Genomic DNA, 14,866 nt, shown 5'->3' on the forward strand with positions numbered 1-14,866 from the left:
AGGGATAACGGGGAGTGTGAGAGGGAGGAGGGATAACGGGGAGTGTGAGAGGGAGGAGGGATAACGGGGAGTGTGAGAGGGAGGAGGGATAACGGGGAGTGTGAGAGGGAGGAGGGATAACGGGGAGTGTGAGAGGGAGGAGGGATAACGGGGAGTGTGAGAGGGAGGAGGGATAACGGGGAGTGTGAGAGGGAGGAGGGATAACGGGGAGTGTGAGAGGGAGGAGGGATAAGGGGGAGTGTGAGAGGGAGGAGGGATAAGGGGGAGTGTGAGAGGGAGGAGGGATAACGGGGAGTGTGAGAGGGAGGAGGGATAACGGGGAGTGTGAGAGGGAGGAGGGATAACGGGGAGTGTGAGAAGGAGGAGGGATAACGGGGAGTGTGAGAGGGAGGAGGGATAACGGGGAGTGTGAGAGGGAGGAGGGATAACGGGGAGTGAGAGAGGGAGGAGGGATAACGGGGAGTGTGAGAGGGAGGAGGGATAAATGGGAGTGTGAGAGGGAGGAGGGATAACGGGGAGTGAGAGAGGGAGGAGGGATAACGGGGAGTGTGAGAGGGAGGAGGGATAAAGGGGAGTGTGAGAGGGAGGAGGGATAACGGGGAGTGTGAGAGGGAGGAGGGATAACGGGGAGTGAGAGAGGGAGGAGGGATAACGGGGAGTGTGAGAGGGAGGAGGGATAACGGGGAGTGAGAGAGGGAGGAGGGATAACGGGGAGTGTGAGAGGGAGGAGGGATAAATGGGAGTGTGAGAGGGAGGAGGGATAACGGGGAGTGAGAGAGGGAGGAGGGATAACGGGGAGTGTGAGAGGGAGGAGGGATAACAAGGAGTGTGAGAGGGAGGAGGGATAACGGGGAGTGTGAGAGGGAGGAGGGATAACGGGGAGTGTGAGAGGGAGGAGGGATAACGGGGAGTGTGAGAGGGAGGAGGGATAACGGGGAGTGAGAGAGGGAGGAGGGATAACGGGGAGTGCGAGAGGGAGGAGGGATAACGGGGAGTGAGAGAGGGAGGAGGGATAACGGGGAGTGTGAGAGGGAGGAGGGATAACGGGGAGTGAGAGAGGGAGGAGGGATAACGGGGAGTGTGAGAGGGAAGGGGGATAACGGGGAGTGTGAGGGAGGAGGGATAACGGGGAGTGTGAGAGGGAGGAGGGATAACGGGGAGTGTGAGAGGGAGGAGGGATAACGGGGAGTGTGAGAGGGAGGAGGGATAACGGGGAGAGGGAGGAGGGATAACGGGGAGAGGGAGGAGGGATAACGGGGAGTGTGAGAGGGAGGAGGGATAACGGGGAGTGTGAGAGGGAGGGGGGATAACGGGGAGTGTGAGAGGGAGGAGGGATAACGGGGAGTGTGAGAGGGAGGAGGGATAACGGGGAGTGTGAGAGGGAGGAGGGATAACGGGGAGTGTGAGAGGGAGGAGGGATAACGGGGATTGTGAGAGGGAGGAGGGATAACGGGGAGTGTGAGAGGGAGGAGGGATAACGGGGAGTGTGAGAGGGAGGAGGGATAACGGGGAGTGTGAGGGAGGAGGGATAACGGGGAGTGAGAGAGGGAGGAGGGATAACGGGGAGTGTGAGAGGGAGGAGGGATAACGGGGAGTGTGAGAGGGAGGAGGGATAACGGGGAGTGTGAGAGGGAGGAGGGATAACGGGGAGTGTGAGAGGGAGGAGGGATAACGTGGAGTGTGAGAGGGAGGGGGGATAACGGGGAGTGTGAGAGGGAGGAGGGATAACGGGGAGTGTGAGAGGGAGGAGGAATAATGGGGAGTGTGAGAGGGAGGAGGGATAACGGGGAGTGAGAGAGGGAGGAGGGATAATGGGGAGTGTGAGAGGGAGGAGGGATAAAGGGGAGAGGGAGGAGGGATAACGGGGAGTGTGAGAGGGAGGAGGAATAATGGGGAGTGTGAGAGGGAGGAGGGATAACGGGGAGTGAGAGAGGGAGGAGGGATAACGGGGAGTGTGAGGGAGGAGGGATAACGGGGAGTGTGAGAGGGAGGAGGGATAACGGGGAGTGTGAGTGTGAGAGGGAGGAGGGATAACGGGGAGTGTGAGGGAGGAGGGATAACGGGGAGTGTGAGAGGGAGGAGGGATAACGGGGAGTGTGAGAGGGAGGAGGGATAACGGGGAGTGTGAGAGGGAGGAGGGATAACGGGGAGTGTGAGAGGGAGGAGGGATAACGGGGAGTGTGAGAGGGAGGAGGGATAAGGGGGACTGTGAGGGAGGAGGGATAACGGGGAGTGTGAGAGGGAGGAGGAATAACGGGGAGTGTGAGAGGGAGGAGGGATAACGGGGAGTGTGAGAGGGAGGAGGGATAACGGGGAGTGTGAGAGGGAGGAGGGATAACGGGGAGTGTGAGAGGGAGGAGGGATAACGGGGAGTGTGAGAGGGAGGAGGGATAACGGGGAGTGTGAGAGGGAGGAGGGATAACGGGGAGTGAGAGGGAGGAGGGATAACGGGGAGTGTGAGAGGGAGGAGGGATAACGGGGAGTGAGAGAGGGAGGAGGGATAACGGGGAGTGTGAGATGGAGGAGGGATAACGGGGAGTGTGAGAGGGAGGAGGGATAACGGGGGGTGTGAGAGGGAGGAGGGATAACGGGGAGTGTGAGAGGGAGGAGGGATAACGGGGAGTGTGAGAGGGAGGAGGGATAACGGGGAGTGTGAGAGGGAGGAGGGATAACGGGGAGTGTGAGAGGGAGGAGGGATAACGGGGAGTGTGAGAGGGAGGAGGGATAACGGGGAGTGTGAGAGGGAGGAGGGATAACGGGGAGTGTGAGAGGGAGGAGGGATAACGGGGAGTGTGAGAGGGAGGAGGGATAACGGGGAGTGTGAGAGGGAGGAGGGATAACGGGGAGTGTGAGAGGGAGGAGGGATAACGGGGAGTGTGAGAGGGAGGAGGGATAACGGGGAGTGTGAGAGGGAGGAGGGATAACGGGGAGTGTGAGAGGGAGGAGGGATAACGGGGAGTGTGAGAGGGAGGAGGGATAACGGGGAGTGTGAGAGGGAGGAGGGATAACGGGGAGTGTGAGAGGGAGGAGGGATAACGGGGAGTGTGAGAGGGAGGAGGGATAACGGGGAGTGAGAGAGGGAGGAGGGATAACGGGGAGTGTGAGAGGGAGGAGGGATAACGGGGAGTGTGAGAGGGAGGAGGGATAACGGGGAGTGTGAGAGGGAGGAGGGATAACGGGGAGTGTGAGAGGGAGGAGGGATAACGGGGAGTGTGAGAGGGAGGAGGGATAACGGGGAGTGTGAGAGGGAGGAGGGATAACGGGGAGTGTGAGAGGGAGGAGGGATAACGGGGAGTGTGAGAGGGAGGAGGGATAACGGGGAGTGTGAGAGGGAGGAGGGATAACGGGGAGTGAGAGAGGGAGGAGGGATAACGGGGAGTGTGAGAGGGAGGAGGGATAACGGGGAGTGTGAGAGGGAGGAGGGATAACGGGGAGTGTGAGAGGGAGGAGGGATAACGGGGAGTGTGAGAGGGAGGAGGGATAACGGGGAGTGTGAGAGGGAGGAGGGATAACGGGGAGTGTGAGAGGGAGGAGGGATAACGGGGAGTGTGAGAGGGAGGAGGGATAACGGGGAGTGTGAGAGGGAGGAGGGATAACGGGGAGTGTGAGAGGGAGGAGGGATAACGGGGAGTGTGAGAGGGAGGAGGGATAACGGGGAGTGTGAGAGGGAGGAGGGATAACGGGGAGTGTGAGAGGGAGGAGGGATAACGGGGAGTGTGAGAGGGAGGAGGGATAACGGGGAGTGTGAGAGGGAGGAGGGATAACGGGGAGTGTGAGAGGGAGGAGGGATAACGGGGAGTGTGAGAGGGAGGAGGGATAACGGGGAGTGTGAGAGGGAGGAGGGATAACGGGGAGTGAGAGAGGGAGGAGGGATAACGGGGAGTGTGAGAGGGAGGAGGGATAACGGGGAGTGTGAGAGGGAGGAGGGATAAGGGGGAGTGTGAGAGGGAGGAGGGATAACGGGGAGTGTGAGAGGGAGGAGGGATAACGGGGAGTGTGAGAGAGAGGAGGGATAACGGGGAGTGTGAGAGGGAGGAGGGATAACGGGGAGTGTGAGAGGGAGGAGGGATAACGGGGAGTGTGAGAGGGAGGAGGGATAACGGGGAGTGTGAGAGGGAGGAGGGATAACGGGGAGTGTGAGAGGGAGGAGGGATAACGGGGAGTGTGAGAGGGAGGAGGGATAACGGGGAGTGTGAGAGGGAGGAGGGATAACGGGGAGTGAGAGAGGGAGGAGGGATAACGGGGAGTGTGAGAGGGAGGAGGGATAACGGGGAGTGAGAGAGGGAGGAGGGATAACGGGGAGTGTGAGAGGGAGGAGGGATAACGGGGAGTGAGAGAGGGAGGAGGGATAACGGGGAGTGTGAGAGGGAGGAGGGATAACGGGGAGTGAGAGAGGGAGGAGGGATAACGGGGAGTGTGAGAGGGAGGAGGGATAACGGGGAGTGTGAGAGGGAGGAGGGATAACGGGGAGTGAGAGAGGGAGGAGGGATAACGGGGAGTGTGAGAGGGAGGAGGGATAACGGGGAGTGTGAGAGGGAGGAGGGATAACGGGGAGTGTGAGAGGGAGGAGGGATAACGGGGAGTGAGAGAGGGAGGAGGGATAACGGGGAGTGTGAGAGGGAGGAGGGATAACGGGGAGTGTGAGAGGGAGGAGGGATAACGGGGAGTGAGAGAGGGAGGAGGGATAACGGGGAGTGTGAGAGGGAGGAGGGATAACGGGGAGTGTGAGAGGGAGGAGGGATAACGGGGAGTGTGAGAGGGAGGAGGGATAACGGGGAGTGTGAGAGGGAGGAGGGATAACGGGGAGTGTGAGAGGGAGGAGGGATAAGGGGGAGTGTGAGAGGGAGGAGGGATAACGGGAGGGAGAGAGGGAGGAGGGATAACGGGGAGTGTGAGAGGGAGGAGGGATAACGGGGAGTGAGAGAGGGAGGAGGGATAACGGGGAGTGTGAGAGGGAGGAGGGATAACGGGGAGTGAGAGAGGGAGGAGGGATAACGGGGAGTGAGAGAGGGAGGAGGGATAACGGGGAGTGTGAGAGGGAGGAGGGATAACGGGGAGTGTGAGAGGGAGGAGGGATAACGGGGAGTGTGAGAGGGAGGAGGGATAACGGGGAGTGTGAGAGGGAGGAGGGATAACGGGGAGTGTGAGAGGGAGGAGGGATAACGGGGAGTGTGAGAGGGAGGAGGGATAACGGGGAGTGTGAGAGGGAGGAGGGATAACGGGGAGTGTGAGAGGGAGGAGGGATAACGGGGAGTGTGAGAGGGAGGAGGGATAACGGGGAGTGTGAGAGGGAGGAGGGATAACGGGGAGTGTGAGAGGGAGGAGGGATAACGGGGAGTGTGAGAGGGAGGAGGGATAACGGGGAGTGTGAGAGGGAGGAGGGATAAGGGGGAGTGTGAGAGGGAGGATGGATAAGGGGGAGTGTGAGAGGGAGGAGGGATAACGGGGAGTGTGAGAGGGAGGAGGGATAACGGGGAGTGTGAGAGGGAGGAGGGATAACGGGGAGTGTGAGAGGAAGGAGGGATAACGGGGAGTGTGAGAGGGAGGAGGGATAACGGGGAGTGTGAGAGGGAGGAGGGATAACGGGGAGTGAGAGGGAGGAGGGATAACGGGGAGTGTGAGAGGGAGGAGGGATAACGGGGAGTGTGAGGGGAGGAGGGATAACGGGGAGTGTGAGAGGGAGGAGGGATAACGGGGAGTGTGAGAGGGAGGAGGGATAACGGGGAGTGTGAGAGGGAGGAGGGATAACGGGGAGTGTGAGAGGGAGGAGGGATAACGGGGAGTGTGAGAGGGAGGAGGGATAACGGGGAGTGTGAGAGGGAGGAGGGATAACGGGGAGTGTGAGAGGGAGGAGGGATAACGGGGAGTGTGAGAGGGAGGAGGGATAACGGGGAGTGTGAGAGGGAGGAGGGATAACGGGGAGTGTGAGAGGGAGGAGGGATAACGGGGAGTGTGAGAGGAGGAGGGATAACGGGGAGTGTGAGAGGGAGGAGGGATAACGGGGAGTGTGAGAGGGAGGAGGGATAACGGGGAGTGTGAGAGGGAGGAGGGATAACGGGGAGTGTGAGAGGGAGGAGGGATAACGGGGAGTGTGAGAGGGAGGAGGGATAACGGGGAGTGTGAGAGGGAGGAGGGATAACGGGGAGTGTGAGAGGGAGGAGGGATAACGGGGAGTGTGAGAGGGAGGAGGGATAACGGGGAGTGTGAGAGGGAGGAGGGATAACGGGGAGTGTGAGAGGGAGGAGGGATAACGGGGAGTGTGAGAGGGAGGAGGGATAACGGGGAGTGTGAGAGGGAGGAGGGATAACGGGGAGCGAGAGAGGGAGGAGGGATAACGGGGAGCGTGAGAGGGAGGAGGGATAACGGGGAGCGTGAGAGGGAGGAGGGATAACGGGGAGTGTGAGAGGGAGGAGGGATAACGGGGAGTGTGAGAGGGAGGAGGGATAACGGGGAGTGAGAGAGGGAGGAGGGATAACGGGGAGTGCGAGAGGGAGGAGGGATAACGGGGAGTGAGAGAGGGAGGAGGGATAACGGGGAGTGTGAGAGGGAAGGGGGATAACGGGGAGTGTGAGGGAGGAGGGATAACGGGGAGTGTGTGAGGGAGGAGGGATAACGGGGAGTGTGAGAGGGAGGAGGGATAACGGGGAGTGTGAGAGAGAGGAGGGATAACGGGGAGTGTGAGAGGGAGGAGGGATAACGGGGAGTGTGAGAGGGAGGAGGGATAACGGGGAGTGAGAGAGGGAGGAGGGATAACGGGGAGTGTGAGAGGGAGGAGGGATAACGGGGAGTGTGAGAGGGAGGAGGGATAACGGGGAGTGTGAGAGGGAGGAGGGATAACGGGGAGTGTGAGGGAGGAGGGATAACGGGGAGTGTGAGAGGGAGGAGGATAACGGGGAGTGTGAGAGGGAGGAGGGATAACGGGAGTGTGAGAGGGAGGAGGGATAACGGGGAGTGTGAGAGGGAGGAGGGATAACGGGGAGTGTGAGGGAGGAGGGATAACGGGGAGTGTGAGAGGGAGGAGGGATAACGGGGAGTGTGAGAGGGAGGAGGGATAACAGGGAGTGAGGGAGGAGGGATAACGGGGAGTGTGAGAGGGAGGAGGGATAAAGGGGAGAGGGAGGAGGAATAACGGGGAGTGTGAGAGGGAGGAGGGATAACGGGGAGAGGGAGGAGGGATAACGGGGAGTGTGAGAGGGAGGAGGGATAACGGGGAGTGAGAGGGAGGAGGGATAACGGGGAGTGTGAGAGGGAGGAGGGATAACGGGGAGTGAGAGGGAGGAGGGATAACGGGGAGTGTGAGAGGGAGGAGGGATAACGGGGAGTGTGAGAGGGAGGAGGGATAACGGGGAGTGAGAGGGAGGAGGGATAACGGGGAGTGTGAGAGGGAGGAGGGATAACGGGGAGTGTGAGAGGGAGGAGGGATAACGGGGAGTGTGAGAGGGAGGAGGGCTAACGCGGAGTGTGAGAGGGAGGAGGGATAACGGGGAGTGTGAGAGGGAGGAGGGATAAGGGGAGTGTGAGAGGGAGGATGGATAAGGGGGAGTGTGAGAGGGAGGAGGGATAACGGGGAGTGTGAGAGGGAGGAGGGATAACGGGGAGTGTGAGAGGGAGGAGGGATAACGGGGTGTGAGAGGGAGGAGGATAACGGGGTGTGAGAGGAGGAGGGATAACGGGGAGTGTGAGAGGGAGGAGGGATAACGGGGATGTGAGAGGGAGGAGGGATAACGGGAGTGTGAGAGGGAGGAGGGATAACGGGGAGTGTGAGGGAGGAGGGATAACGGGGAGTGAGAGAGGGAGGAGGGATAACGGGGAGTGTGAGAGGGAGGAGGATAACGGGGAGTGTGAGAGGGAGGAGGGATAACGGGGAGTGTGAGAGGGAGGAGGGATAACGGGGAGTGTGAGAGGGAGGAGGGATAACGGGGAGTGTGAGAGGGAGGAGGGATAACGGGGAGTGTGAGAGGGAGAGGGATAAGGGGGAGTGTGAGAGGAGGAGGGATAACAGGGAGTGTGAGAGGGAGGAGGGATAACGGGGAGTGTGAGAGGGAGGAGGGATAACAGGGAGTGTGAGAGGGAGGAGGGATAACGGGGGGTGTGAGAGGGAGGAGGGATAACGGGGGGTGTGAGAGGGAGGAGGGATAACGGGGAGTGTGAGAGGGAGGAGGGATAACGGGGGAGTGTGAGAGGGAGGAGGATAACGGGGAGAGTGAGAGGGAGGAGGGATAACGGGGAGTGTGAGAGGGAGGAGGATAACGGGGAGTGTGAGAGGGAGGAGGGATAACGGGGAGTGTGAGAGGGAGGAGGGATAACGGGGAGTGTGAGAGGGAGGAGGGATAAGGGGGAGTGTGTAAGGGGGAGTGTGAGAGGGAGGAGGGATAAGGGGGAGTGTGAGAGGGAGGAGGGATAACGGGGAGTGTGAGAGGGAGGAGGGATAACGGGGAGTGTGAGAGGGAGGAGGGATAAGGGGGAGTGTGAGAGGGAGGAGGGATAACGGGGAGTGTGAGAGGGAGGAGGGATAAGGGGGAGTGTGAGAGGGAGGAAGGATAACGGGGAGTGTGAGAGGGAGGAGGGACAGCATAGGCTGAGAGAGGGAGGAATGTGGGTGGATGAGAGAGGAAGGAGGGACAGGATAGGCTGGGAGAGGGAGGGAGGGAATGTGGGTGGATGAGAGAGGAGGAGACATCACACACACTACGCACTTCAAATAAAGCAGCGAGATTTCCAGAGGAGCCCTGCACTATTATTACCCCCTCCTCCCCCCCTCCTCCCCCTCTTACCCCCTCGTCCCCCCCATCCTCCCCCTCTCACCCCCTGCTCCCCCCCTCTTACCCCCTCTATCCTCTCCCCTTCTTACCCCCTCCATCTCTCCCCCTCACCCCTCCAACCTCTCCCCCCTTATCCTCTCCCCCTCTTACCCCCCATCCTCTCCCTCTCCACCCTCTCTCCCCCATACCCACATCCTCTCCCCTCACCCCCCCATCCTCCCCCCTCTTACCCTTCCATCCTCTCCCCATTACCCACTCCATCTTCTCCCCCTCCATCCTCTTACCCTCCCATCTTCTCCCCCTCCATCCTCTTACCCTCCCATCTTCTCCCCCTCCATCCTCTTACCCTCCCATCTTCTCCCCCTCCATCCTCTTACCCTCCATCCTTCTCCCCATCCATCCTCTTACCCCCCAACCCTCCCCCCCCCTTATCCCCCTCATCCTCTTACCCCCTCCATCTTCTCCCCCTCCATTCTTTTACTTTCCCATCTTCTCCCCCTCTTACCCCCTCCACCCTCTCCCCCCCTCTTACCTCCTCCATCCTCTCTCCCCTCTTACCCCCTCCATCCTCTCCCCCTTCTTACCCCCTCCATCCTCTCCCCTTCTTACCCCCAACCTCTCCCCTCCTTACCCCTTCATCCTTTTACCCCCCCATCTTCTCCCCCTCTATCCTCTTACCCTCCCACCCTCTCTCCCTCTCTCCCTCTTACCCCCCAACCTCTCCCCTCCTTACCCCCTCCATCTTCTCCCCCTCCATCCTCTTACCCTCCCGTCTTCGCCCCCTCTTACCCACTCTATCCTCTCCCCCTCCATCCTCTTACCCACCCATCTTCTCCCCCTCCATCCTCTCCCCCTTCTTACCCCCCAACCTCTCTCCCTTCTTACCCCCCAACCTCTCTCCCTCTTACCCACTCCATCTTCTCCCCCTCCATCCTCTTACCCTCCCATCTTCTCCCACTCTTACCCACTCTATCTTCTCCCCCTCCATCCTCTTACCCTCCCATCTTCTCCCCCTCCATCCTCTCCCCCTTCTTACACCCCAACCTCTCCCCCCTTAACCCCCTCATCCTCTTACCCCCTCCATCTTCTCCTCCATCCTTTTACCCTCCCATCTTCTCCCCCTCTTACCCACTCTATCTTCTCCCCCTCCATCCTCTTACCCTCCCATCTTCTCCCCCTCTTACCCCCTCCATCCTCTCCCTTCTTACCCCCCATCCTCTCCCTCTCCATCCTCTTACCCTCCCATCTTCTCCCCCTCTTACCCCCTCCCCTCCCATCCTCTCCCCCTCTCTGTTCTCTCCCGCCTTCTCCCCCCTCATCCTCTTACCCCTCCATCTTCTCCCCCTCCATCCTCTCCCCCTCTTATCCCCCCATCCTCTCCCCCTCTGACCCCCCATCCTCTCCTTTTCTTAGCCATCTTTCCTCCTGACCCATGTCTTCTCCTTTCTGCCCCCTACATCCCTCCTCCTTCCCCACCCTCCTTCCCAAACTCCCTTATCCAGGCTTTCCCTCTATTACCCCTCTAACCCTCCCTATTACCCTGCCTCCCTCTGTTTCCCCCTCCCTGCCCCCTATTACTTTTGTTCCCTCTATTACCCTCCCTGCCTCCCCTCCATTACCCCCTTCCCTCTGTTGCCCCGCCTCCCCTGCATTACCCCCCTTCCCCTCCATTACCCCACCTCTATTACCCGTCTCCCACCTATTACCCCCGCCTCTTCTCTATTACCCTTCCCTCCTCTCCATTGCCCCCGACATATATACACATACAGGTATATACACACACACACACACACACAATCCCATACAAACAATACCCCCCCCCTCCTCCCCCTGACCCCGAAGAGACCGTGCAGGACCCCCCCCCACCCCCCCCGGGACTGAGGATGGGCAGATACACAGGATTGTGACCGGGACCAGTCAGCGGGGGTAACATGGGGCAGGTAACGCCTTGTCCTCTGGCTCATTACTCCTGGGGTCACTACTGTTATCGACATTTCTCACATATATATATTTATATATATACACATATACATATACTGTACATATATATATTATATATACACCGTATTGGCCTGAATATAGTGCTATGTTTTATTCCGGTCCTCGTATTACACGCGAGGCCGAACACCTTTATTTGTCATGTAGAAAACCTTCAAAACTGTAGGGCCGTATGATGTGCGAGGGGCGTGCTATATTCGGGACACTGCGCGATATCACACCCCCTACATTATAGGACTTTTATAGGGTCTGCGTCCCAGTTTATAAGATGGGGTCCCTCATATATCCCAGTGTTATTATAGGACTATAATAGGGACTGTATCTCAGCTATAGGACTATAATAGGGTCTGTGTCTCAGCTATAGGATTATATAATAGGGTCTGTATCTCAGTTATAGGATTATAATAGTGTCTCAGATTTAGGATTATTATAGGGTCGGTGTCTCAGTTATAGGACTTTAATAGGGTCTGTATCTCAGTTATAGGATTATAATAGTGTCTCAGATTTAGGATTATTATAGGGTCGGTGTCTCAGTTATAGGACTTTAATAGGGTCTGTATCTCAGTTATAGGATTATAATAGGGTCTGTATCTCAATTATAGGATTATAATAGTGTCTCAGCTATAGGACTTTAATAGGGTCTGTATCTCAGTTATAGGATTATAATAGGGTCTGTATCTCAATTATAGGATTATAATAGTGTCTCAGTTATAGGACTATAATAGGGTCTGTGTCTCAGTTATAGGATTATAATAGGGTCTGTGTCTCAGTTATAGGACTTTAATAGGGTCTGTGTCTCAGTTATAGGATTATAATAGTGTCTGTATCTCAATTATAGGATTATAATAGGGACTGTATCTCAGTTATAGGACTATAATAGTGTCTCAGCTATAGGACTATAATAGGGTCTGTGTCTCAGTTATAGGATTATAATAGTGTCTCGGCTATAGGATTATAATAGGGACTGTATCTCAGTTATAGGATTATAATAGTGTCCTCGGCTATAGGATTATAATAGGGACTGTATCAGTTATAGGATTATAATAGTGTCTCGGCTATAGGATTATAATAGGGACTGTATCTCAGTTATAGGACTATAATAGTGTCTCGGCTATAGGATTATAATAGGACTGTATCTCAGTTATAGGACTAGAATAGTGTCTCGGCTATAGGATTATAATAGGGACTGTATCAGTTATAGGACTATAATAGTGTCTCGGCTATAGGATTATAATAGGGACTGTATCTCAGTTATAGGATTATAATAGGGACTGTATCTCAGTTATAGGACTATAATAGTGTCTCGGCTATAGGATTATAATAGGGACTGTATCAGTTATAGGATTATAATAGTGTCTCGGCTATAGGATTATAATAGGGACTGTATCTCAGTTATAGGATTATAATAGTGTCTCGGCTATAGGATTATAATAGGGACTGTATCTCAGTTATAGGACTATAATAGTGTCTCAGCTATAGGACTATAATAGGGTCTGTGTCTCAGTTATAGGATTATAATAGTGTCTCGGCTATAGGATTATAATAGGGACTGTATCTCAGTTATAGGATTATAATAGTGTCTCGGCTATAGGATTATAATAGGGACTGTATCAGTTATAGGATTATAATAGTGTCTCGGCTATAGGATTATAATAGGGACTGTATCTCAGTTATAGGACTATAATAGTGTCTCGGCTATAGGACTATAATAGGGACTGTATCTCAGTTATAGGACTATAATAGTGTCTCGGCTATAGGATTATAATAGGGACTGTATCTCAGTTATAGGACTATAATAGTGTCTCGGCTATAGGATTATAATAGGGACTGTATCTCAGTTATAGGATTATAATAGTGTCTCGGCTATAGGATTATAATAGGGACTGTATCTCAGTTATAGGATTATAATAGTGTCTCGGCTATAGGATTATAATAGGGACTGTATCTCAGTTATAGGACTATAATAGTGTCTCGGCTATAGGATTATAATAGGGACTGTATCTCAGTTATAGGACTATAATAGTGTCTCGGCTATAGGATTATAATAGGGACTGTATCTCAGTTATAGGACTATAATAGTGTCTCGGCTATAGGATTATAATAGGGTCTGTATCTCAGTTATAGGACTATAATAGTGTCTCGGCTATAGGATTATAATAGGGACTGTATCTCAGTTATAGGACTATAATAGTGTCTCGGCTATAGGATTATAATAGGGACTGTATCTCAGTTATAGGATTATAATAGTGTCTCGGCTATAGGATTATAATAGGGACTGTATCTCAGTTATAGGACTATAATAGTGTCTCGGCTATAGGATTATAATAGGGACTGTATCTCAGTTATAGGACTATAATAGTGTCTCGGCTATAGGATTATAATAGGGACTGTATCTCAGTTATAGGATTATAATAGTGTCTCGGCTATAGGATTATAATAGGGACTGTATCTCAGTTATAGGATTATAATAGGGACTGTATCAGTTATAGGACTATAATAGTGTCTCAGCTATAGGACTATAATAGGGTCTGTGTCTCAGTTATAGGATTATAATAGTGTCTCGGCTATAGGATTATAATAGGGACTGTATCTCAGTTATAGGATTATAATAGTGTCTCGGCTATAGGATTATAATAGGGACTGTATCTCAGTTATAGGATTATAATAGGGTCTCGGCTATAGGATTATAATAGGGACTGTATCTCAGTTATAGGACTATAATAGTGTCTCGGCTATAGGATTATAATAGGGACTGTATCTCAGTTATAGGACTATAATAGTGTCTCGGCTATAGGATTATAATAGGGACTGTATCAGTTATAGGACTATAATAGTGTCTCGGCTATAGGATTATAATAGGGACTGTATCTCAGTTATAGGATTATAATAGGGACTGTATCTCAGTTATAGGACTATAATAGGGACTGTATCAGTTATAGGACTATAATAGTGTCTCGGCTATAGGATTATAATAGGGACTGTATCTCAGTTATAGGACTATAATAGTGTCTCAGCTATAGGATTATAATAGGGACTGTATCTCAGTTATAGGACTATAATAGTGTCTCGGCTATAGGATTATAATAGGGACTGTATCTCAGTTATAGGACTATAATAGTGTCTCGGCTATAGGATTATAATAGGGACTGTATCAGTTATAGGATTATAATAGTGTCTCGGCTATAGGATTATAATAGGGACTGTATCTCAGTTATAGGATTATAATAGTGTCTCGGCTATAGGATTATAATAGGGACTGTATCTCAGTTATAGGACTATAATAGTGTCTCAGCTATAGGACTATAATAGGGTCTGTGTCTCAGTTATAGGATTATAATAGTGTCTCGGCTATAGGATTATAATAGGGACTGTATCTCAGTTATAGGATTATAATAGTGTCTCGGCTATAGGATTATAATAGGGACTGTATCAGTTATAGGATTATAATAGTGTCTCGGCTATAGGATTATAATAGGGACTGTATCTCAGTTATAGGACTATAATAGTGTCTCGGCTATAGGATTATAATAGGGACTGTATCTCAGTTATAGGACTATAATAGTGTCTCGGCTATAGGATTATAATAGGGACTGTATCTCAGTTATAGGATTATAATAGTGTCTCGGCTATAGGATTATAATAGGGACTGTATCTCAGTTATAGGACTATAATAGTGTCTCGGCTATAGGATTATAATAGGGACTGTATCTCAGTTATAGGACTATAATAGTGTCTCGGCTATAGGATTATAATAGGGTCTGTATCTCAGTTATAGGACTATAATAGTGTCTCGGCTATAGGATTATAATAGGGACTGTATCTCAGTTATAGGACTATAATAGTGTCTCGGCTATAGGATTATAATAGGGACTGTATCTCAGTTATAGGATTATAATAGTGTCTCGGCTATAGGATTATAATAGGGACTGTATCTCAGTTATAGGACTATAATAGTGTCTCGGCTATAGGATTATAATAGGGACTGTATCTCAGTTATAGGACTATAATAGTGTCTCGGCTATAGGATTATAATAGGGTCTGTATCTCAGTTATAGGACTATAATAGTGTCTCGGCTATAGGATTATAATAGGGTCTGTATCTCAGT

Source organism: Ascaphus truei, unplaced genomic scaffold, assembly GCF_040206685.1.
Source record: "Ascaphus truei isolate aAscTru1 unplaced genomic scaffold, aAscTru1.hap1 HAP1_SCAFFOLD_972, whole genome shotgun sequence".
Taxonomy (NCBI): Eukaryota; Metazoa; Chordata; class Amphibia; order Anura; family Ascaphidae; genus Ascaphus; species Ascaphus truei.